Source organism: Pseudophryne corroboree, chromosome 6, assembly GCF_028390025.1.
Source record: "Pseudophryne corroboree isolate aPseCor3 chromosome 6, aPseCor3.hap2, whole genome shotgun sequence".
NCBI lineage: Eukaryota > Metazoa > Chordata > Amphibia > Anura > Myobatrachidae > Pseudophryne > Pseudophryne corroboree.
Window position 1 is genome coordinate 413,819,622 of NC_086449.1, and position 26,799 is coordinate 413,846,420.

Sequence of the window (26,799 nt, forward strand, 5' to 3'; positions counted from 1 at the left end):
CCAATATCATCTCTATGCAGATGATACTCAAATCTACCTTTCGTCCCCTGTCCTTTTCCCCTCTCTCCTCACTTGTATCTTCAACTGTCTCTCTGCTATCTCTTCTTGGATGTCCCAGCGCATTCTTAAACCTATCATATCTAAGAGTGAGCTGATTATTTTGACTGGCTCATCCTCCAGCCAGTCAAAATAACAGAACAACGTAACAGTAATGTCATATATATAGTTATTAAGTTATAAATGAGTTGGATGTAACTGTCATCATATTAAAAATACTTAGTAGCTCTTCCAATACACCCATGAGGTGGCTGCCCAGTGACGTTTTTTGGGGTGTTGCCAGTAGCCCTGATCCCCAGCTTCTCTTCTTTTTCTGTTTTATATTGAGTTTTTGATTGCGAGATGATTTTAAAGTTTTACGTCTGTTATCAATATTGATATTCCAAGGCTTTTGGGTACACAACATTTTTTGTCTTCCCACCTTCATTTATGTCAGTTATTTTAGCTCACTGAATTATGGTTATTTCAGTCAGTTATTTCAGGTCATTGGATTATGGTAATTTCAGTCAGTTATTACAGTTCATTAAAGTTTTCATCCAAAGCCATCGAGTGGAAGGCCCATAACAAGCTCCCTTTGTCAATGTTCTGCCCAGTGTACACAAACGGGAGGTCCGACTGGGACTCCAACCCCCTAGTATGTCTTCTGGTATCCAATGTTACCACTCTGTGCTCCTGTGGGAGGCCCAGAACAGGCTCCCTATATCAAAGTTCTGCCTGCGCATTCCTACATTAGGTCTGTCCGGCACCCTAACCCCCTAAAAACTGTCTAGCATCCAGCTAGATTACCTCGCATGCAGGGCCGGTTCTTGGCCTTGTGGCACCCCGGGCAAAGTATTGGGGCTTGGCTTCAAATGGGGGCGTGGTCAGTTACGTCCCCATTTATGCCCCCTGTAGCGACGCTGAAAGAAAAAATAAAATAAAAAAAGTATACTTACCATCCCCGTTCCTGATCCAGACCGCTACAGACCTCCTCCGCCGGCGCCGCTCTTCTTCTCTCCTCGATCTATGGAAGAGATGTTATTACGTCTCTCCCATAGAACAGCATAGACACTAGAGGTCAATTATGACCCCTAGTGTCTGTGCCACTATGCTGTGCGGTGCGCGATGACGTCATCGCGCAATGCACAGCAAAGGTCCTCTACATGAAGGGAAACTAGACCGTAGCGTCTAGTTTCCCTTCATGGAGAGGAACTTTGCTGTGCGGTGCGCGATGACGTAATCGCGCACCGCACAACTAAGGTCCTCTTAATGAAGGGAAACTAGATGTTACGCGTCTGGTTCCCTTCAAAGCGGGGGGGCACAGCGGGGCACTGCGGGGGGCACAGTGGCGGATCTTGCCCTGGTGCGGCACCCTCCGTATGGCGCTGGAGCCCTCCGGAAGGCGGCGCCCCGGGCAAAAGTACCGCTTGCCCGTGGCAAGATCCGCCACTGCTCGCATTGGTTCCATCCTAATCGGTGCAGGGTTGTTTGAATGCATAACTGGACAGACAAACGAACAAGCAGACCAATTAAATTTATATATTTTATTTATTTATTAACAGTTTCTTATATAGCGCAGCAAATTCCGTTGCGCTTTACAATTTGAAATAACAATTACAAACTGGGTGATAACAGTCATAGAGGTAGGAAGGCCCTGCTCGCAAGCTTACAATCTATAGGCATATGTACATAAGGAAAGGTGCTATCTATTGCATAGAATGAGAAGACATGTGAGGATATGTGTGGACTGTACAGAGTGGATGTAATTTGATAGCAAGGTTTATGAAAGTTATGTGGGCGGTTCAGGAATTTGATACGCTTGCCTAAAGAGGTGAGTTTTGAGGGAACGCTTGAAGGTTTGGAGACTAGAGGAGAGTCTTATTGTGTGTGGTAGGGCATTCCACAGAGTGGGTGCAGCCCGATGAAAGTCCTGCAGTCGTGAGTGGGAGCGAGTAATGAGTGTGGATGAGAGACGCAGGTCTTGTGAAGAGCGCAGAGGTCGGGTTGGGAGATATTTTGTGATAAGCGAAGTGATGTACGTTGGTGTAGTTTGGTTAATGGCCTTGTGTGTGAGTAAAAGTATTTTATATTGAATGCGGTAGAATACAGGTAACCAATGGAGGGACTGACAGAGTGGATCTGCAGACGATGAACGTCTAGCGAGGAAGATAAGCCTCGCCGCTGCATTCAGAAAGGATTGTAGTGGTGAGAGTCTCGTTTTGGGAAGACCAGTTAGGAGACTATTGCAATAATCAATGCGGGAGATAATGAGAGCGTGGATTAGAGTTTTAGCAGTGTCTTGTGTAAGGTATGGTCGTATTTTGGATATGTTTTTTAGATGCATGTAACATGATCTTGAGACAGATTGAATGTGGGGAACAAAGGACAGATCAGAGTCAAGGATGACACCTAGGCAGCGAGCTTGTGGGGTAGGGTAGATAGTCGAGTTTTCAACAGTGATAGAGATATCAGGTTGGTACCTACTATTGGCCGGTGGAAATATAATTAACTCTGTCTTTGAAATATTAATTTTGAGGTGGCGAGATGTCATCCAGGATGAGATAGCAGAAAGGCATTCAGTAACACGGTCCAGTACAGATAGGGACAAGTCAGGGGAGGATAGGTAGATTTGAGTATCATCTGCGTACAGATGATACTGAAAACCAAAAGAGCTGATTAGTTTACCAAGAGATGAGGTATAGATAGAGAAAAGCAGATGACCCAAGACTGAACCTTGCGGTACTCCAACTGAAAGAGGTAGCGAAGAGGAGGTGGATTCAGAGAAGCGAACACTGAAGGAGCGATTAGATAGGTACGAGAGGAACCAAGAAAGGGCTGTGTCTTTAAGACCTAGGGATTGTAGTGTCTGTATGAGAAGAGAGTGGTCTACAGTGTCAAATGCAGCAGATAGATTTAGAAGAATAAGTAGTGAGTAGTGGCCTTTAGACTTCGTAGTGACCAAATCATTAACCACTTTAGTCAGTGCCGTCTCTGTGGAATGTTGGGAACGGAAGCCTGACTGAAGTGGGTCCAACAGAGTGTATGAGTTAAGAAAGTGTGTGAGTCGAGTGTAGGCAAGTCTCTCAAGTAGCTTAGAGAGACAAGGGAGCTGAGAGATAGGGCGGTAGTTTGAGAGAGCATTAGGGTCAGAATTTTGTTTTTTTAAAATGGGAGTAATAACTGCATGCTTGAAGAGTGAAGGAAAAATACCAGTAGAGAGAGAGAGATTACAGATGTTAGTTAAGGTAGGGATGAGCACCAGAGACAGAGCTTTACTTATTTGTGAGGGTAAAGGATCAAGAGGAGAGGTAGTAGAGAAGCAGGATGAGAAGAGTGATGATACTTCATCTTCATTTGTGGGATCAAATGAAGAAAGAGTGCCAGAGGGTTCAGGTAAAGAACGGAGCAGGTCACTGGCTGCCGAAGAGCATACCATTTCATCTCGGATCTTATCAATCTTCTCCTTGAAGTAGGAAGCAAGATCCTGTGCCTTGATAGTGGCTGGTGGGGTAGGTGCGGGAGGATTCAGAAGTGATTTAAATGTATTAAAGAGTCGTCTGGGGTTAGAGGCTTGAGCAGAGATAAGAGTTTGGAAATATGTTTGTTTGGCAATGTCCAGGGCATTTTTATAAGAATGGTAGACTGTCTTATATATATATAATATATATATGGCCCTGGCCCCGAAAGGGGTGGATTTTTTTTAGTTTAAACCCTGTCCGTATTTTAAGTTGGATAATGAACGGTATGTGTACCACGTTTGATCCAGATCCATCAAGCCATATAGTAGCCTATGAGGATCAAACATACATACATACATACATATTTTCTTTTTTATATACAGTATATACTGTAGATGTGATTGTGTCCTCATACACCTAGTGCCTACACACCATATGGAACGAGACACCAAACACAACTAAGACACTTTGAGAGGAGGGCATACCGTGCTTTTCTTTACAAAATTGTATGATATGCACATTGCAGTATCAGCGTATAGCTGCTCTTAGTGTACAAGAGATCATAGGCTGCAAAATTAACCACACAGGAATTTGTTTTACACAAATACAAAGTCACAGATATAGAACAAAGTAACGGTGTGAGAAAAAGCTGTGAAGAATAAGATGCATCTTTTGAGTTGTCCAAGACCTATTTGGCACAACAGAAGCCACAATATAAAATATATGTATAGTGCACTCACAAGGCTTAATGGCCATCAGCAGGATTTATTCAGCATATAACACATAAATGTTTCGGTCCTACGAAGATGGCTTAAACAGAAACTTCACTTTTTGGAGTTTGGTAACTAGGGGGTAGTCTATGTTGATAATAATGGGGCATTAACAATCTCCTGTATTAGGCTATTAATACATAGCAACAATACATAAAATTAGGCAGAAACTGTGCATAATGTTATAAAAATGTTTTACATATAAGGCCATTAATTTTCAGCAGGGTGTTCCCGTACATAAATCTAAATTGCATTGTAAAAAGATAAAGTTGTACAGCAATACTGGGCTACTGGCAAAAGCAGACCGTATTTACCCAGCATGCAAAAACAATACATGTATTTGTATATGTTGCATTGCAACATGGTTTGTTCCAGAAACAAAGTTAGTTTACAGTATATTACTTATCTCCCAATGCAGAATCAGCACCTTTGTCTGTGTGTTAGCGACTAGTGACATTTGTATATTATGTGCTGCACATACAGTAGCACAAATGAGAGTTTAATTGGTCAGCCTTTATTACTAGGTAATTTTTTTCCTGGCCTTCACCCAACTAGACCCCTTGCCTACATGGAAAATAAATGACCATACTGCCACTGGTTGGGTACTGTGTAAATGTATTCTGTATAAAATCTTCATGGAGTATAACTATGTTTAAAAATTATTGTGTACTGATAAGATACCTGAAATGTTCTAGACAGAGGTAGTTTCTTTTTAGCTTAATAAATGGGGAAAAAAACAAGTTGACATCATTAGGATGATGTTGTTTTATATACTACGGTCAGGATGTAATGAAGATCAAGTTCAGTGGCTGTCCAGGGTGCCGGACAAACTCAGACATATTTTTAAAGGGACAATCATTTACAAGGCTAAACTATGCCTTGTAAATGATTCCTTGGCATTTCTATCATGAATGCAATGTGTGTGGTGCACACGGGCCCCTGGGTCCGGAGGAGCCCACACTGCACATACTGCACTCATTTTGTTTTAATACTTACCTTTCCAGAGTCACACACGGGGTGCTGCAACCACAGCAAAAATCACTCCCAAAATGGCCACAGCACATGTGCAGTAGGTAATTAGTCTGTGGACCATGGCGGGTGCCATGTTTCCAGAGACCTGCACATGTGCAGTAGACTCCAGAGAGGAGGGGGCCCACCTAGAATCTGGGCCCCCTCCTCTCTTAAAATGACTCTGAAATGATTGCCACTTTGACAAAATGTCAGAGTTCGGCTGGCATCCCACACAGCAGCTGAACTCAGACTTACATCCCGGCCCAAGAATCCATCTCTGTGTAATATTGGGCTTTTACTACTAATTGGCATTTGGTAGGAATAGACTATGGCCCTCATTCCGAGTTGTTTGCTCGCAAGCTGCTTTTAGCAGCTTTGCACACGCTAAGCCGCCGCCTACTGGGAGTGAATCTTAGCTTATCAAAATAGCGAACGAAAGATTCGCAATATTGCGAAAAGACTTCTCTGTGCAGTTTCTGAGTAGCTCGAGACTTACTCTTCCAGTGCGATCAGTTCAGTGCTTGTCGTTCCTGGTTTGACGTCACAAACACACCCAGCGTTTGCCCAGACACTCCTCCGTTTCTCCAGCCACTCCCGCGTTTTTCCCAGAAACTGGAGCGTTTTTTCAAACACTCCCTTAAAACGGCCTGTTTCCGCCCAGAAACACCCACTTCCTGTCAATCACATTACGATCACCAGAACGAAGAAAAAACCTCGTAATGCCATGAGTAAAATACCTAACTGCATAGCAAATTTACTTGGCGCAGTCGCAGTGCGAACATTGCGCATGTGCAGTTAGCGGAAAATCGCTGCGATGCGAAGAAAATTACCGAGCGAACAACTCAGAATGACCACCTATATTACCACTTGCAAAAACAAAAATATATGCATTTTAATTTGAAAACATAAAAACTGTCTATAAAACTCCAGTTTATCCCATTTATCCATTCAAACTGTCCTCTTTCAATTATTGTGCATGTTAACAGAGAAAGGTTGTGTAGGAAGGTTCTGGAATGTCTCATTTATGAGCGTATATTTTCCCAGGGAATCAGCTGTCAACCCAGGCTCCTGCTAAACTTGTCATATCTGAACTTAAACTGATCTCACCTTTCAATGTGAAAGTCTTAAAAACAAATCTTTTGCTAACAAAAATATGGCATGTGTTTTATTTGTTACCCTCTATTATATCCCATTGTGATAAAAAGCAGATGAACAGTTAAAAGACCATTAGGCTCAGAAAATAACACTGGATATAGTTCAGAGTGATCTTTGTTTATATGACTTCAACTTCTTTGTAGATTACAAAGAATCAAGATGAATGAAATAAATACTCAAAATTAACACATATAATGAAATACATTACTAATATTGATCATTTTCTTATTCTTCTTTTTCTTCTTTTTCTTCTTTCATTTTTATTATCACAAATGAAAATGTTAAATGCAAGCTTTAGGTATCTGAAGATGATTTATGTTTAAGCATTTTAGAAACTGATGCTGAGACAGCCTTTTATACTGTTATTTTAAATTAGACTGCAGACAAGGCCAATAGTGCTAGTTACTTGTGAACTTGGTGGATCTTCAGTAGGTAATCTAATCTAATTTCATTTTGTATGTTAATAGAACTGTAAGTCTCTGCCCCTCTGACATTTACATGATGAAATTATTTCATTATTCCAGAGCTGTTGTCTTTTGTTTAACTCCTGTAACGTGTTCTGTATTACAATTAGTTGATATGTTGGTATGCACCAACACCCTAAAACGTACTGTAGAGCACAGGATCTCAAACTCTGTCCTGAGAGCCCAAACAGTTCATGCGTTTCAGGCCACCTGTGGATTTTTAAAATGTGACCATAGGTCATGGTAATACACCTGTGCACCTGCTACTGCAGAAGATCTGGTAAATGTGAACTGTTAGGGGTCCCTGGGATGGACACATACTACTTACAGGAGGTCCTAAATTGTGCATTCAAATGAGTTGAAGTTTAGCAAAGTAATCAGGTCATTATGGTTGCAATATTATTCATTACAGTTGATTAATATTCTATTGTCTCCAAATGTGTGCATTAATATTGTACATTTTTACGTTATTTTGATAATGATGATTATTATTATGTATCTTTTATCCAGTATTGTAAATTGAAATAGAAATGGTGTCAAATATACTATGTTGCTATTTTGTACATGAATCTCAATCTGTGCCTCTCTTGAAAAGTGGATGGTCAGTGAAAAGTGATGCCAGCATTCATATGAGGGCTCATTTTCAGAAACACACAGGTCTTTGCTTAGGATGGTACATCAGAACATACAACATACTGCCCTTTTCAGAAGCAAATCATATTTTCCAATCATTGCAAAGAGCAGCACACACCTGCATGGTTGTAGATGGATTATTTATGTTCTGCCCATACATGGCAGAATGCAAATTTCTTATTTCACATTCACCAAATACTTGTTATGATTGAGCACTTAGATCCAGAGACACACACAGCAGCCTGGGTCGGAAATTCTGATGCCCCTGTGCATGTGTAGAAGCTCCATTCCACCCAGTGGCCACTGGCCAGACTGTGGGGAAGGAGTGTTTCCAGGCAACTGGAACCCCACCACCTCCTCTGTATTTGCCTGTGCTGCGCATATGAATTCTCTTGTACTAGCTGTACTATGCATTAAATATAGTTGCTGTTTTACTTATTAGTGTTGGTGAGATTACAGTGTGATACTGACAACAATTTAGATGAAATCATTGCAATCAATAGTCATGTTTCTTGTGCTTCCAGCTTAACATCTAGCTAAAATGTTTCTCTTCCTACCTCTTAAAATCCATCTGCAACAGAGACCAGCAATAGTGTTTATACTGACTTTTCTTTCACTCCTACCCTCCACCTTATTAATGTACTTGCCATGCTTGTCACCTTTACTTGTATCTCTAAATAGCTCAGACTTTGTTATCTCCTTTAAAGGCATTGGAGCTCCAGATGTTATAATTTTCCATCATGTCAGAGCACAGTGCTGGGCCTAACCGACATTGTTCACAGATTCAGATTTTATGAGAGCCTTTAAGAGCCTGGGCATAGTATGGCAGTCAGGGGTTTGTCAAGCAAGCATGTCTGGAGAAGACCATATTATTGCACTATACAGGAGCTATAGGGTCTTATTCAGATTCAGTTGGAAACCCCATTTTTCTGCAGTTGAGTGATTATTGGCTGTCTCACATACATCTACAGTAGGTCGCACTGCACATGTGTTGTGATGGTCTTGCAATGGTGGTCCCAGAGAGGATTGACAGTCGGGAGCGTTTTTGGGTAGTCACGGGGAGTGTCTGCAGAAATACTGGTGTGATTTAACCATTTTGGGGACGTGTTTGAGGCTGTGACTGTAATCCTGTATGCAGCAGCAATGTCTCTGGCGCCTCACTCCCTGCAGCCATGCTGCATGACTCTTTGGCTTCTCAGAAGTTTGATAATTTACTGCTCTGCGACGGATGCCATGTTCTTTTATGCAGCTGCTGGGATTTTCAATGCCGTCAGTGAGCATCCAAATTCAAATCCCAGTGGCAGCAACATTTGCATATTTTCACACAGCTGCTGCATACAGATTTACTACTATGTCAGTAATGTCAGGACCTGAGAGAGTACGTCGCCGCTATTTAACTCTCTTCTGTAACATGGCTGTGTGCTAGTCAGGGCTAAGAAGCAGTACTTTCCTTATTAATATAATGGAACCCCTCTTCCAAGTGTTTGATGTGTAGCAAAGATACAAATCATAATCTGCTTGCTGACAGTAACCACCCACAAGTATATATACAAAATGATTTGTTCCGGTTAGATGCAGTGGTGGATTTGCCACTAGGCAGATCAGGCATGTGCCTAGGGGGTGACACTTGCTTAGGCGACACAGCATGCTCCCTTGCATTACATCCCTGATAGATCACTAGCCAGATAAGATTGGGTGATTTTTTGATTTTGCAACTAGCTGAGGGGGGAAAATGGGCAGTAACTTTTGGTGCAGGAGCAGGTGGTGGTGAGGATGGGGCTAATTGAGAGGCCTAGAGGTATTGGGATCAGCCCCAAAATTAAGAGGGCGGTGGGGGCAGTGAGGTGATGGGGCAACCAATAATGTTGTACCTGAGGATGGCCAGACCCTTGAATTCGCCCCTGGTTAGTTGCCCTTACTCCTTGGAACTCATTCTCATTACCATGCTCTGCCCAGGAATATTAAGCAGCTGTATTTCTACAATGCAAGTTAGAAATGAGCTGGGATGTTCTCATGTTTTGCATTTTAACTTCCTACCATATATTCAGTGAGGTACCAAACTGAAACTTCCAGTTGGATTTACTCTGCTTTCTAAATAGTGTTTCTGATAAAAAAAAGCCTTACAGGCATATTCAGTACCAGTCAAAAGTTTAGACACACCTTCTCATTCAATGGTTTTTATTTATTTTAATTATTTTCTACAATGTACATTAATACTGAAGACATCAAAACTATGAAAGAACACATATGGAATTATGTTGTAAACAAAAAAAGTGTTAAACAAAACAAAATATGTTTTATATTTTATATTCCTCAAAGTAGCCCCCTTTTGCTTTGATGACAGCTTTGCACACTCTTGGCATTCTCTCAATTAGCTTCATGAGGTAGTCTCCTGGAATGGTTTTGAATTAACAGGTGTGCTTTGTCAAGAGTCAATCTGTGGAATTACTTGCCTTCTTAATGTGTTTGAGACCATAAGTTGTATTGTGCAGAGGTAGGGTTAGTACACAGTGGACACCCCTTTTTGACTACTGTTGTAATCCATATTATGCACGAACCACTCAACTCAGCAAAGAGAAATTACAGTCCATCATTACTTTAAGACATGAAGGTCAGTTGATACGGAAAATGTCAAGAACTTTGAATGTATCCTCAAGTGCAGTTGCAAAAACCATCAAACGCTATGATGAAACTGGATCTCATGAGGACCGCCCCAGGAATGGAAGACCAAGAGTAACCTCTGCTGCAGAGGATAAGTTCATTAGAGTTACCAGCCCCAGAAACTGCTACTTAACAGCACCTAGATTAGAGCCCACATAAATTCTTCAAAGAGTTCAATAAGCAGACAAATCTCAACATCAACTGATCAGAGGAGACTGTGTGAATCAGGCCTTCATGGTCGAATTGCTGCAAAGAAGCTACTACTGAGGATGAACAACAAGAAGAAGAGAATTGTTTGGGCCAAGAAACACAAGGAATGGACATTAGACCTGTGAAAATCTGTACTTTGGTCTGATGAGTCCAAATTTGATATTTTTGGTTCCAACCACTGTGTCTTTGTGAGACACAGAGAAGCTGAGCTGATGGTTTCTGCATGTGTGGTTCCCATTGTGAAGCATGGAGGAGGAGGTGTGATGGTGTGGGGGTGCTTTGCTGGTGACACTGTTGGTAATTTATTCAGAATTCAAGGCACACTTAACCAGCATGGCTACCACAGCATTCTGCAGTGCCATGCACTCCCATCTGGTTTGCACTTACTGGGACCATCATTTATTTTTCAACAAGACAATTCCCTAAACACACCTCCAGACTATGTAAGGGCTACTTGACCAAGAAGGAAAATGATGGCGTGCTGCGTCAGATGACCTGGCCTCCACAATCCCCCGACCTAAACCCAATTGAGATGGTTTGGGATGAGTTGGACCGCACAGTGAAGAAAAAGCAGCTAACAAGTGCTCTGCACCTCTGGGAACTCCTTCAAGACTGTTGGAAAACCATTCCAGGAGATTACCTCATGAAGCTGATTGAGAGAATGCCAAGAGTGTGCAAAGCTGTCATCAAAGCAAAAGGGGGCTACTTTGAGGAATATAAAATATAAAACATATTTTGATTTGTTTAACACTTTATTGTTTTCAAAATAATTCCATATGTGTTCTTTATAGTTTTGATGTCTTCAGTATTAAACTACAATGTAGAAAATAATTAAAATAAATAAAAACCATTGAATGAGAAGGTGTGTTCAAACTTTTGACTGGTACTGTATATCAATATTACTTTTACTAAAATAATATGAAAAAGGGTATTTTCACACCCTTTACACATTATTTTAGTACCACATAAATGTACTATTGCCCAATTGGAGGAGGATTTGCAGTGGTGTATGCAGGACTGGCACTAGGGTGTTTGACACCCCCCTGCAAACTATAAATTTGCGCCCTCACAAATTTTACAAAGGGACAGCATTAGGTGAAAAAAGGGGTGTGGTCTCACAAGAAGGGGGCATAGCCACACAATAGTACCCCCATTTCAAATTACACTACACAGTAGCAAAACCTTATTCACAGTACCCCGCGCATAGTAGTGCTGTTTATACACATAATATCCTCAGTAGTGGCACCAGTTATACACATACCCCCTTTAGTAGCGTCGCTTTTACACATAACACCCTCGTATAAGCGATTCTTTGGCAGAGTGGAGGAACTTTGAAGCAGTGCAGGAGAGGTGTAAAACATTAAAAAGTGCAATATTAAAGGCAACAGACCTTTGTATCAAAAGTGTTAGGAAAAACACAAGGTAAAGGAAGCCAATGTGATTTGCGAAAGAAGTAGCAAATATTGTGAAAGCAAATAAGATGGCTTTTAGGAAATATAAGCAGACACAAGACTAAAAAGGTAATCAGATGTGCAAAGGCACAAGCTGAGGAGAAAATGGTCCAGTCAGTGGGTAAAGGAGGCAAAACTTTTTTTTAGGTATATAAGCGAAAGGAGAAAAACAAAAGGCGGAATAATAAAACTAAAGACAGAGACTGTGAGTCTTTTTGAGGGAGACAATGTAATAGCAGAACATCTTAATAATTATTTTTGCTCAGTATTCACTACTGCAAGAGAGGGGAAGAGGCCGCAGTTAAGTTGCAGGGATATTAAGGACAATAAAACAAGTACATTTACAGAGAAGAAGGTCATAACAGAACTCTCAAAGCTGAAAGTGGACAAACCTATGGGGCCAGATGGGATACATCCACAGATTCTAAAAGAACTTAAAGAGGTTCTGGTAGCACCATTGACAGAATTATTCAACCAGTCATTAGCTACATGAGAAATTCCTGAGGACTGGAAAGCGAATGTAGTCCCACTGCACTAAAGTGGAAGCAAGGAAGAGGCAAACAACTACAGACCAGTGAGTCTTACATCAATAGTAGGGAAATTGATGGAAACACTCTTAAAAGAAAGAGTTGTAGACTATCCGAAATCAAGCAATTTACAGGATCCCAAACAGCATGGATTCACTGGGGGGGGGGGGGGGGATTATGTCAAACAAATCATATTGACTATTTTAACTGTGTGACTAAAGTGATGGATTAAGGTGGAGCAATGGATATAAACCTTATCTTGATTTTAGTAAGGCTTTTGACACTGTTCCACATCGAGGACTGCTAAATAAACTTGAAAGTTTGGGATTGGATACTAGGATTATTGAATGAATAAGATCTTGGTAGCAGGATAGAAAACAGAGAGTTGTGGTAAATGGAGTGCATTCACAGGAGGGAAATGTTCCCAGTGGAGTACCCCAGGGATCTGTACTTGGACCAGTGCTTTTTAAGATCTTTATTGCTGACATTGCAAATGGCATTAAGGGGAAAGTATGCCTTTGTAGATGACACAAAGGTATGCAACAGGGTAGACACAACAGGTGGGGTAAAACAAATGATTGAGGATCTAGGTAGACTAGACTCATTGGGGGAAATTTATTAAGCTCCCGATTTTGACCGAGATGCCGTTTTTTCATCAAAGTGTCATCTCGGTAATTTACTAAACACTAATCACGGCAGAGATGAGGGCATTCGTAATTTTTTGCAAGTCCAAGTAAAAAATTACGAATGAATACACCATCGGTCAAAACGCGGCTGTTTAAGTATGAATCTCGGTCATTTACTAAGAAGTGCAAAGCAAAAAAAAAACAAACACTGCCGTGAAAAATTACAACTCGTAAAAAAGTGCTAAAAAAAAACAGACCTTTTTTTTTTATTCGTGATTGGATAGGCATGCACGGATCCATGAGATCCGTGCATGTATATCAGTGGGAAGGGGTGGGAAAGTGCTTATTTTTTCAAAAAAAATTGCGTGGGGTCCCCCCTCCTAAGCATAACCAGCCTCGGGCTCTTTGAGCCGATCCTGGTTGCCGAAATATGGGAAAAAAATGACAGGGGTTCCCCCATATTTAAGCAACCAGCATCGGGCTCTGCGCCTGGTCCTGGTCCCAAAAATACGGGGGACAAAAAGAGTAGGGGTCCCCCGTATTTTTAAAACCAGCACCGGGCTCCACTAGCTGGACAGATAATGCCACAGCCGGGGGTCACTTTTATATAGTGCCCTGCGGCCGTGGCATCAAAAATCCAACTAGTCACTCCTGGCCGGGGTACCCTGGGGGAGTGGGGACCCCTTCAATCAAGGGGTCCCCCCCCCAGCCACCCAAGGGCCAGGGGTGAAGCCCGAGGCTGTCCCCCCCCATCCAATGGGCTGCGGATGGGGAGGCTGATAGCCTTTGTTGTAAAAGAAAATATATTGTTTTTAGTAGCAGTACTACAAGGCCCAGCAAGCCTCCCCCGCATGCTGGTACTTGGAGAACCACAAGTACCAGCATGTGACGGAAAAACAGGCCCGCTGGTACCTGTAGTACTACTACTAAAAAAATACCCAAAAAAAGACAAGACACACACACCGTGAAAGTATAATTTTATTACATACATACATACACACATACATACATACTTACCTTAAGTTCCCACGCAGGTCGGTCCTCTTCTCCAGTAGAATCCAAGGGGTACCTGTTGAAGAAATTATACTCACGAGATCCAGGGGTCCAGGCTCCTCGGGAAATCCAGGGGTAATCCACGTACTTGAAAAAAATAACAAAACGGTGTCCCGACCACGAACTGAAAGGGGACCCATGTTTGCACATGGGTCACCTTTCCACGAATGCCAGAAACCCACTTTGACTTCTGTCTAAGTGGGTTTCTTCAGCCAATCAGGGAGCGCCACGTTGTAGCACTCTCCTGATCAGCTGTGTGCTCCTGTCCTCACTGACAGGCAGCACACGGCAGTGTTACAATGTAGCGCCTATGCGCTACATTGTAACCAATGATGGGAACTTTCTGCCCTGCGGTTGACCTAAAGTGACGTCACCGCTGAGCAGAAAGTTCCTGAGCATAGGCGCTACATTGTAACACTGCCGTGTGCTGCCTGTCAGTGAGGACAGGAGCACACAGCTGATCAGGAGAGTGCTACAACGTGGCGCTCCCTGATTGGCTGAAGAAACCCACTTAGACAGAAGTCAAAGTGGGTTTCTGGCATTCGTGGAAAGGTGACCCATGTGCAAACATGGGTCCCCTTTCAGTTCGTGGTCGGGACACCGTTTTGTTATTTTTTTCAAGTACGTGGATTACCCCTGGATTTCCCGAGGAGCCTGGACCCCTGGATCTCGTGAGTATAATTTCTTCAACAGGTACCCCTTGGATTCTACTGGAGAAGAGGACCGACCTGCGTGGGAACTTAAGGTAAGTATGTATGTATGTGTGTATGTATGTATGTAATAAAATTATACTTTCACGGTGTGTGTGTCTTGTCTTTTTTTGGGTATTTTTTTAGTAGTAGTACTACAGGTACCAGCGGGCCCGTTTTTCCGTCGCATGCTGGTACTTGTGGTTCTCCAAGTACCAGCATGCGGGGGAGGCTTGCTGGGCCTTGTAGTACTGCTACTAAAAACAATATCTTTTCTTTTACAACAAAGGCTATCAGCCTCCCCATCCGCAGCCCATTGGATGGGGGGGGACAGCCTCGGGCTTCACCCCTGGCCCTTGGGTGGCTGGGGGGGGACCCCTTGATTGAAGGGGTCCCCACTCCCCCAGGGTACCCCGGCCAGGAGTGACTAGTTGGATTTTTGATGCCACGGCCGCAGGGCACTATATAAAAGTGACCCCCGGCTGTGGCATTATCTGTCCAGCTAGTGGAGCCCGGTGCTGGTTTTAAAAATACGGGGGACCCCTACTCTTTTTGTCCCCCGTATTTTTGGGACCAGGACCAGGCGCAGAGCCCGATGCTGGTTGCTTAAATATGGGGGAACCCCTGTCATTTTTTTTCCCATATTTCGGCAACCAGGATCGGCTCAAAGAGCCCGAGGCTGGTTATGCTTAGGAGGGGGGACCCCACGCAATTTTTTTTTTTAAATTTTACAGTGTTTAATTAAAAAAAAAAAAAAAATAGAACCCCAGCACGGATCACACAGATCCGGCCGATATTAATTGTAAAAAAGTCGGCAGTGTTTTGCTAATCACTGCCGTAAAAAACACAAAAAAAACACGAATGACATCGACATCGGAAGAAAAGAAAAACCCGAATACGACAGCTTAGTAAATCCATCGTAACAAATTCAAAAAGTTGCAGTTTTACACTTTCGATGTCATTCGTGATTGAACTTTGACCTGAAACGGGAAAATACGAATCTTAGTAAATTTACCCCATTATCTCCCGCATTGATTATTGTAATAGTCTCCTGACCGGTCTTCCCAAACATAGGCTCTCACCACTACAATCCATTTCGAATGCAGCTGCGAGGCTAATCTTCCTTGCCAGACGTTCATCGTCTGCAGATCCGCTCTGTCAGTCCCTCCATTGGTTACCGGTATTCTACCGTATTAAATATAAAATACTTTTAATCACATACAAGGCTACTAACCAAACTGCACCAACATACATCTCTTCACTCATCTCAAAATATCTCCCTACCCGACCTCTCCGCTCTGCACAAGATCTACGTCTCTCATCCACACGCATTACCTGTTCACACTCAAAATTACAGGACTTTATCCGGGCTTCACCCACTCTGTGGAATGCCCTCCCACGCACAGTAAAACTCACCTCTAGTCTCCAAACCTTTAAATGTTCCCTGAAAACTCACCTCTTCAGAAAAGCCTATCAAATTCCAGACCCACCCACATAACCTTCAGTGCTTCCCTATCTAATTACATCCTCTGTAGAGTATTCATAACATCACATATCTTGTCTTTCTTTAGTCTCACACCCTCATGACACTTGGATAACTTTGTGGGGTATAATCATAAAACCCATTAAGAACCTAGCAATCTGGTGGACCATTATGCAATAGGTAGCATCTATCCTTGTGTATCTATGCCTATTTCCCTATAGATTGTAAGCTTGCGAGCAGGGCCTTCCTACCTCTGTCTGTCTGTTTTTACCCAGTTTTGTTCTATTACTTTTGTTCTAATTGTAAAGCGCAACGGAATATGCTGCGCTATATAAGAAACTGTTAATAAATAATAATAAATAAATAAATAAATAGAGGAATGGTCAAGAGTGTGGCAATCACAGTTTAATGCCAAAAATGTAGTATTAATGGCACTATACTGGAAACTACTGAGGAGGAAAGGGATCTAGGAGTCACTATTTCAGGTGACATAAAGGCAGGTAAGTAATGTAACAAAGCAATGAGGAAGGCTAGTCTGATGCTTGGCTGCATTGGGAGAGGAATCAGCAGCAGAAAGAAGTAATAATGCCACTGTATAGGTCATTGGTATGGCCTCATCTAGAATGCTGTGTTAAATTCTTGAGGCCATATCTTCGAAAGGATAGGGAAAGTGGGGACATGATAGAAACTTTCAAATATAAGGTTTTAACAAAGACCAGGAGGGAAACATTCTCCAAATGAAGAAAAGCAGTAGCACACAAGGACATGCACTGGTGGGGGGGGGGAGTTTCAGGGTAAATTTGAGAAAATAATTACTTCACATAAAGGGTAGTGGACAAGTGGAATAGCCTCCCATCAGAGGTGGTAGAGGCTAAGACAGTAGAGCAATTTAAACATGCATGGGATAGACATAAGGATATCCTTACAAAAAAATAAGGATCAAATAAGAGTTTTAAATAAAAATATGGTTAAAAAAAATTGGGGCAGAATAGATGGGCCAAGTGGTTCTTATCTGCCATCAAATTCTATGTTTCTATGTGTAGTAGCGCTGCTTATACACACAATAGCCCCTGTAGTAGCGCCAGTTACATATAATGCTCACAGAAGTGCCATTTATACAAATTATGTCCCGCCTCCCACACACGCATACACACATATACACATACTGTAGATACACACACACATACACATAAATACACACACACAGATACACATAGATACAAACATACATACACACATACACACAGATACACACATACACTTACTCTTCCTTAACTGACCATCTAGCTGGCTGGATCTGTAGGAGTTTCTGTCCTCCTCTGCAGCCTAGTCCTGTGTAGCCCCACCCTTCAGTGCTGTGTAGCTCTGCCCCTAAGTGCTATCCCCTTTTTGGACTGGACACGGACACTGACTGAAGATGACACTGTCAGGGGGAAAGGGGGAAGTTTCAAGCTGCCAGCACCGCTGCCTGTCAAATGCTGTGACAGGCACGGCAGCCGCCAGCAGCAGGGGGCCCAGGCATAGCACAGGGATGCAGACAAGGGAAAGCGTCTTTCCAGCCTGGCGCCTACCTGATTTGCTTCCCTTTGCTGAGCGGGTAGCGCCATGCCTGGGTGCATGTGTGGTTAGACTCTCGCAAAAATAATACCATGAAAAGTTCAGTGAGAGGATTCGCAGGAACAGAGCTTTTTAGCAAGCTCTGTCCCTGCATGCTATAATTGATACATCCTTGTGTTGTGTATAATTATCTCATTGTGGATTTGGCCACATTTTTCACATCCTATCAACATCTGAACTACAGATTATGATAAATTTGCCCATTAGAGCTGCTGTTCTGATTGATCTCCTTGGCTGTGGATGTCAAGCAGTCCTGAAGATTGGCAGGTATCATCGTTATATGTCAAAACCCGAACTCTGCTAAGAATGTCAAAAACAAAGTAATTTTATTAAGGGATGTACCATTGTAAAACAAACAAAATTCAGTGAGTTTTGGTAATTCATCTTTGTCTACTGATGTTTCATTTTTGTTGTGCTTTTGCATCAGAAATATTGTATAGCACATTACATCTGAAGTGTAGAGATTAAGTAGCCTCATAAATATGTATACTGAGTTACAATATGTCATTTGGATGATGAATGGAACACTGATTGTCTGCAGAAACCTTTAACTTTGACAAATTGTAAATAGGACAGGGGTTAAATTGTCCATGTTTAGAAAGGATTAGGGGGCAAGTTAGTAGGAGAAATAGGAGTCAAGAGCTTGTATAAAATTATTAATGATTTATAGATCTTGGAGTAAAGCAGATCCATGGAGATATTGAACCTTTAAGATATTTGTTATTGTATATCAATTTATGAGCTGCTACTTTTGTTTCATATTATTCTAAATTAACTTTTCACCTTTTAACTAGCATGCCTAAAGAGCATGTAAATCTTTTACATCGCTGACAAAAAAAACATTTTTCATTTGAAAATTTGTAATTTATAGACTGTTCCAAGTAGTTAAGCATTACATTGATTTCACTGTTCCTTATAAACAGTAGTGATCCCTGAACTATTACATCTCTGTGGAGTTTGTTAGTGGTAATATAGGTTTGGATTTGTATGTTATAGTACAGTAAGTGCTCTTTTAAGAAAATTTGTTAAAGAGGCAGTTCTAATTCATTGATCTGGAAATCAGAACAAATGAAAATTACCATATGACCAGGTTAATATGTGAAGTTCATGTGTGGTCCAGTGTTTGAGATTACATACTGTATAGCAATAAGCAAAGTTGCATTGTGAAATGTGGTTTTGTTGTAAGTGGGTGGATACTACTGAAAATACTTAGAGTCAAATGCCACCAGGTGTAAAATTCTGCAGCAGGAGTCAGAACTCACTTGAATGTACACATTTAGGGTTATTTAAGAATATTTCTAAAAGTTTAAGGCCTCTATTTACCAAATGCCAAAAAGAATGTCAATTTCAGAGCTCATTCCTGCTGGCCAACATCATCTGGAGATTGTTTTGTGTAAATATCAAGATAGATGGTCATAGTGAGCCCTGAAAGAAAAAAGAGGTGTAACCACACCTATGGGCTGGAGACTGTCCAGGAGGGATTGTGTAGTCAATAGAGCAGTGATTTTCAACCTTTTTTTACTCGCGGCACACCGAACAATATTTTAAAATTGCCAAGGCACACCATCAGTTCCCCACAGAAAAAAAAAACACACACATTGGCCCTCACAGTAAAGCAAAAATCCACACATACATTGGCCTACACAGAAAAAAACAATCACATTGCTCCCCACATAAATCATGTTGCTCCCCACATAAATCCTATTGCTTCACACATAAATCAATCACATTTCTCACCACATAAATCCTATTGCTCCCCACATGAATTATTCACATTGTTCCCCCCAATACATCCATAAATTCTTATTCTCCCCACATAAATCCTATTGAAATCCTATTGTTCCCCACAGGAGAAATAAAATAACAAATAATATTATCATCTGTCCTCCTCCCTGTCCCTCAGTGGCGGGGGTTGTTCATAGTGGAGTTCTGCGAATACTGAGCAGCTGGCGGGCAGGTGTGGATGTGGGTTGGCAAGGAAAGCTGTGTATGCAGGTGGGAACTGGAAGATGTGTATGCAGGCAGGTGGGCTGTCTGGGTGGTGAGACGCGGCGGCCGTGACCTACGATATCGCACCGTTTTCAAGGCATAGGTCATGGCCGGAGCATGACTGATCCTCTAAGAAGAGCCTGGGCCAACAGTTCACTCTAAAGGTGCAGGAAGCTGCTCTGGCTCCGCGGAACACCTTGCAACTGGTCGCGGCACACTAGGGTGCCACGTCACACTGGTTGAAAAAGCCTGCAATAGAGGCTGCACTGTGTATATAGCCAAGGTGGTGTTATGGGAATCCAGTCAGGATGCCCTGTGGAGACAGTCCAAGTGGGACTGTGGCAGCCAAAGAGTCCAGTATGCTTGGAGGCTAGTGTCCAGATCTGTAGGAGGCAATGGAGCTCCATAAAACTGTGACTGTCCATATGAAGCGGTGGAAGCCAGGCCATAAAGCCTGTGGTCAGACCTGCAAGAGGCAGGCTTTATGGCCTGAGATCTCGTTTAGCAGGCTAGCTGCCTTGTTAGATAGGGGTGAAGAAGTAATCTAGTACCCTGAGTGAGGGCTAGGCTATTTTGTTTTCTTTGTGATATGCTGTTAGTAAAACTCCACTTAATAGTAAAACTCCACTTAATTAAACTTGGAAAAGCTGTGTGTTGCCCCTGATTTGTGCATCTAAACACTACACCACTAAACTATCTGCCAAGATAAATACACCAGATTGTCACAGCGTCTATGGAGGCGTTTTCACAAGAGGAGTTTCTTCCAATCCTTCCCAGAAGCATCAGTCATGGCCATGCATGCACAGTGTCAGAAAAGGCAGAGAAGTGGTAGCATCAGATCTTCACCAGAATGTTTGTTTCATTAGATATATGGCACCTTGCAGAGGCATATTGCGAAGCCATGGAGCTCACAGCAAGTGCATGCTATGGCTCCCCCCATGGTACCGAATTAGGGGACATGATCAGCATGTGAGAATAGATTCAACTGAAAAGAAAAAACATCAAGGGCTGTATTTGACTGGGGCAAGAATGGTCCACTGTGGAAAGGCAATGTCACTGGCTGAAACCATAGAGCAAAAATTATTAAATCTGCAGAATGAGTTTACCTGTCATTCTCCGGTTTGTACATGTCAATTCTGACAACCTGTGAGGATCTGTTGACTTCAGCAAAAGAGGAGGAGGAAGAGGAGGAGTGATGAGGGCATAAGGGGAGAAAGGTGTGGGTGGTGTAAGAAGTGAGCTGAGAGGGGCACAGGGGAAGCATGCATGGTGGTGGCTAATAGTATAAGAAGGTGAAAGGATAGCTAAATAAAGGAGAGTTTAAAAATAAAGATGTGTGTGGACCCCCTTTTTTGTTTCTGGTTCTAATTCATCATTGTGTTTTGGTTTTGGCAAAACCGCTCTCAAGTATTAAAAATCTATAAAGACATTTATAATAATTAATATAAAGCTATAAAAGCAGCTAAAATCATATCATGCTTGCATTCCAAAACCCAAAATCCGAATTCCAAACCATTAGAAGACCTGAAATGGGACTCTGTTTGGAACGGATCTCCTCTGTAGGTCCGGACTGGGTCTTGGTTTGGTTCAGATCCACAAAATTAGGGTAGATTCTGATTCCTGGAAAACCAAACTACACATCTCTAGTTAAAATGAGTCAGACAAACACAAAAATGATGAGAAAGAAAGGGCATGCATGATGAAGAGATCTAAAAACAAATATAAAATTAGAGAGCTACAGAGGTTGAAAGAAAGACACAGACAAAAAACACAAGAGGCAACACAGATTCACACACACACATTGTCAAGAAAATGGATTTCATAGAGACATACACAATGTACAGCACACATAGTGTGTATGACCCCACACAAGTCCTCCTGCTGCTGCAACATAAAAAAAGAAAAAGAAAATGCTCTCTTTAATAATAGAATAATTGTGGTCTCTAAAAGTAAGGTATAAAAAATGTACTGCACGATAAATTTACCAATGTAAGATGAGTGATTGTTCTTCTCTAGTGTGACATCAAGGGGACGAGTGGAAGAAGAAAGTAGTGCACTTGTGGGGGAGAGGGAGAGGTGGAAGGAGCAAATGTGACATTAGGAGGGAAGCATGTGTTAATAGCATGCTGCCAATTTTTTCCTAATTCTGCCCCCACCATTAAAGTAATAGACTACAATCTCTTACTTTCAGTGTCAGGAAAAAATGTAGTTGTCCCTGTTTTGGTGCATCACCATTTGCTGAATACCGAAACACCTGCTCTACTGGCTGTGCCTGCACAATGCCCCTATCCTCTAGCGTCCAACACAGAAGATATAGAAGACTGTTCTGGTGAACTTGCTATATTCGGTACAGGTGCCATATTTCTGAAGAAATTGCTGAATGTTTGCCACATTGCCAAGAAGATTGCAAAGACTCCAGCACTATGTCTTTGCTGTCTTCTGTACAGGTGCCATATTCTCAGAGATGGTGGTGCAGAGATAAATTTAACTCAAGTCCATTCATTTGTTAAAATGCCCCTGATAGATGTAAACGAAGTCACTGCATTTGGGATGATGTATCCCCTTAAAATTACATAAAACTGCTAATACAGTCGGAAAATAAATGCAAGTATTGATATTGTTTATGATAATGTGAGCTCATATGCAAATGCAGCTGCAACTTTTTCTCAGTAAGTATTTTATGCCTCCCCCATCTTTTTACCTAATATGCCCTTTGATTTTCTGTGCAGTGTTTACATTTGTGTTACATGATTTATGTCCAATTTTGTGTTGTAATGTATAGTGTCATATTCTGTAAGCTCTCTACATGTACTTAGAAATGTCTCCCTTTAATCAACATGAAATGATAGGAATGCTGCAGAAGAGACAAATGTTTTTATTGCTGGGTCCTGTGGGTCTACTTGTGAATCATTCCAGTGTGCATCGAGTTATGACGATGGTGGTTATATGATACAGAAATAGCCTTCACATTTCAGATCTGTATATGAACTGAAGCATATAAACACTCAATATTCTTTCCGCTCATTTGACTCTAATAGCTGTTTCATGCTTTAATATAACACATTGCATTAATACATGAGAAATTTTAATTTAAAAGGATGGCCTTTCCCTTGACATAAATTGATAGCCACTGAAAAGATTGTTATTAATTATAATCATTATTAGTAAAGTAGAAAATGTAAAGTGTCAATCAGATGCACATATGATGGGGAAATTCTAGGTTGCTCGTACAGCATATAATTTAGCTTTATGGTTGGAAGCTTTACGTTATGTACAACACAGTACACATTGGTATTCATGCAGGCTTTTCTTATAACAAAATAATCAAATATAAGGTACATAGCTTTATGCTAGAAAACATTTTTTAAGTATTGCAGTTACTGAGTCCTGTTCCGCAGTGTTTTGCTAAATGTTATATCAACTTCTGACTATAACATAGCAGCTGGTCCAAAGGTAAAGTAGACCTAAAATAAAGAAAATATATACCATTAGTATGAAGAAACATTAGACTTTAAAGGATGGACAAAGTGATTGAAACTCCAAATGGCAGTTACAGTGCTAGCAACTGCTGAGGCTGACTATTTGCAATACATCTCTTTTACTAAATATAGACAAAAGTTCCAAGCCACCTGCACCCTTAGAAAGAAGCTTAGTCATACCTCCCAATTTTACAAAGTTTGTAGGATAGACACAGATGCTTGCCAATGGCGCACATTTGAAATTAGGGGGCATGGCCTCATGGGTAGGGGACATGACCTCTCACGTAGGGGGTGGCCTAGTGGAGGGTGGCACGATAGTGGGCTATGCCCCCATTTTTGCACTCTGTGAGCAGCTGCCATGACCCTCTATTTACCAAATGCCAAAAAGAATGTCAATTTCAGAGCTCATTCCTGCTGGCCAACATCATCTCCACTGTGACTGTTGTGAATTATTCTCTGTAAAGCACTGTGGAATATGTGTTTGCAATATAAATAACTGTTAATAAAAAAATTAAAATAAATGGGAGGGCTTAGGGGCGTTGGTTAACTTTCCATGGAGAGCGGGAGAACTCCCTGAGATTCAGTATGACCTACCCTAATGCAATGCTTATGTCCAATTCATACTTAAATACTCTCCCTGCCATTGAGAGTGATGTGAGGTCATGATGATTTGTGGCATGCTATTTTCACCTCCCACCAGGACCTAACCACCATGATATCCGGGAGGGAAGAAATCAAATACTGGAAAATATAGTACAAATGCATTGGATTAAGAATGAATTACTGGCGGGCAGGATGCCGGCTGTCCATATTCCGACAGCAGCATCCCACCCTCCAGAATGCCGGCAGTGGGGCGAGAGCAAAGAGTCCCCTTGCAGGCTTGCTGTACTCACCATGATGCGGGCTTTGGAATAGTCCTGGTTTGCCGGGATTCTGGCTGGCGGCATTGTCGGCTGTAGGGATGATTCCAGCATCAGTATCCTGGCCGCCAGGATCCTGACTGCCGCCAAATTGAATGGATCCCAAAGCACTTAATTGCTGCTTTGTATTTGCTATATGCTTGGTGTCTAAAGTAATATATTTTTTAAATAAGAAATCAGAACACCCATGTGACCTGAAGTTTGCTCAGTCCATAAATTGTATTTGCTTTTGGTTCCCAAATATGGTAAAATATTTAGATGAATTTATTCCAACTTATCCTGTTAGTTTAAGCACACCAGGAATCTGTATTAAGTTTAAAAGAAGCATTGTGAATAAAAATATTTCTTGTAGAAGAATTCATTACCTTCAGTGATGCATGAGGAGCCCTGTTGCTTTCTCTAAACTTTTTCTTCCTTTGGGCGGAATGTACTAATGGTAGCTGCACTCATCACCGTGATGCTAATCGCATATGTATGTACACATAAGATTAGTGTTGCAAAGAACAGCTGTTCATGATCTCAGGTGGACCCTGGACTTATGGTTTTATGACTCGGAAGTCATTCTGCCCATGCACAGAGTAATGGGCGGCCATGGGGCACGCTAGCAGGGATCTGATCAGATCCCTTACACCAGCACTGCCAAGAGAAGCCTGTAGGCCTGTAGCCTGAGGGAAACACCAGGTTTTGCTGGTGTTACCCTCCACTGTGGTGCCTCAGCGGCCAGCAGTTAGCACATTCGGAAAATGTGGTAAAAGGTGGTTTTACCACATTTTACATTTTGCCCTTATTCTGTTGTGGAAAGAGCCTTAATTTAGTGGAAAACCATACTTTATGACATAAATCAATTTCCTTTGCTCAAGTAATTTTGTTTTGGTTTTTCAATCTAAGGGCAAAATTTATCAAAGCTTGGAGAAAGATAAAGTACAAACCAATCAGCTCCCGATTACCATTCTTCAAACAGCATGTAAAATGACATATATGTAATTGGTTAGTACTTTATCTCTCTCCACATTATCTCTCACCAAGCTTTTGATAACTATCTCCCCAAGATATTTGTTACGGATTTTGTGCATATATACAACAGAGATCTGTAGAAAACTGAGGCATATTTAGGGAATTCATAGTTTTGTGGTTGATATTTATTCTCCTTTGACATTTAATGGGAATGATGATGAATTCAATGCACTTTAGGCATACTAATTTAAAAGGTGAAAAGTTAATAAGGAATAATATGAAATGTAAATATGGTAACATATAAATTGACATACAGCTTGACATATTGAGGTTGAATATTTCTATGGGTCTGCTTCATTCCAAGATTTAAAAATCATTAATAATGTTGTCCAAACCCTTGACTCCCAATGTTCCTTTTAAGTTGCACTCTAATCCTTTCTAAACATGGACAATTTAACTACTATTTTTTCAAACTTAAAGGTTGCTGTAAACAATAAGTGTTTAATTAATCATTCAAATGACATGTAGAAATATATTTAATGAAATCACTAAAGGCTAATTGCCAAAGCCAACAGAATCTCTTTTTGCCATAGAAGTATTCTCTGCTATAAATACAGATTTTACTAAATCTTATCCCTTTTAGTCCTTTTTGTTTTTTATCTATCAAACAGGATTTGTGCATTAACATAAACAGCTGGAGACAAAATAATAGATCCCCGAAACTCAGAATCTACTGGCTGTCTTCCAGTTTAGAAATTAATTTTATTAAAGTCCAATAATAATAATGTAATGTTGGTCCCTTCCCAGCACCTGATACATTTAGCTGATCCCTATATATATATATATATATATATATATATATATATACACACAGTATACTGTGTATATATATATATATAAGTGTGTGTGTGTGTATGTATATATATATATATATATATATATATATATATACATACACTGAAACACCAACCAGAACCTGTAGCCTTCAGTGCTGCAACTCTAATTGAAAAATTTAGAACTGCTATGTTGGAGAGAGTATAGCAGCAATGGGACCCACCAAAGTGCAGTTGTTGGCAATTGACTGGTTTCGTTACAGCAAAATATCTTTCTAAGTCATGATTATTATTATTTTTAGTTAGAAGATATGCAAGCTGTAAGGAGACTATTATGATTATTATGATTATATGACCTAATGGAATTGTAACAGAGGCTTGTACAGTATGATTGGTTTTGTGAGTTGTCCGAGGGAATAGAAGTCAGAAGGGTGTCGTCGCCCCTCCCCCCCAAAAAAAAAGAAAGTAAAGGAACTTGTAGCCAGCATTTCATATAACACTTGAAACTGTACATATCGTATTGAACTGATAGAAACATTCTACCTATTCCAGTGGTTTCCAAACTTTTTTGAATCACGGCGCCCTAGAGTATCAGAATTTTTTTCACGGCACCCCTAGGCCAAAAATTTCTTATTGAGAAATTTAGAAAGAAATATTAAATTAAGTAGATTGTGTTTATATATCATCCTTAGGCTCAATTGTGTGGTGAGAGACAAGATTTGCTTCTGTTTGTCCCCATATTTTATGACTGACAGCTACTAGCACTAGCTTTTCCTATTA

General features: G+C 41.2%; 1 protein-coding gene across 2 annotated transcripts in view; it reads left to right on the forward strand.

Annotated features, from left to right (window-relative positions):
- Positions 1-26,799, forward strand: part of SEMA3A (semaphorin 3A) — a 334,819-nt gene that overhangs the window by 189,473 nt on the left and 118,547 nt on the right. The gene's annotated exons all lie outside the window — the stretch shown is intronic.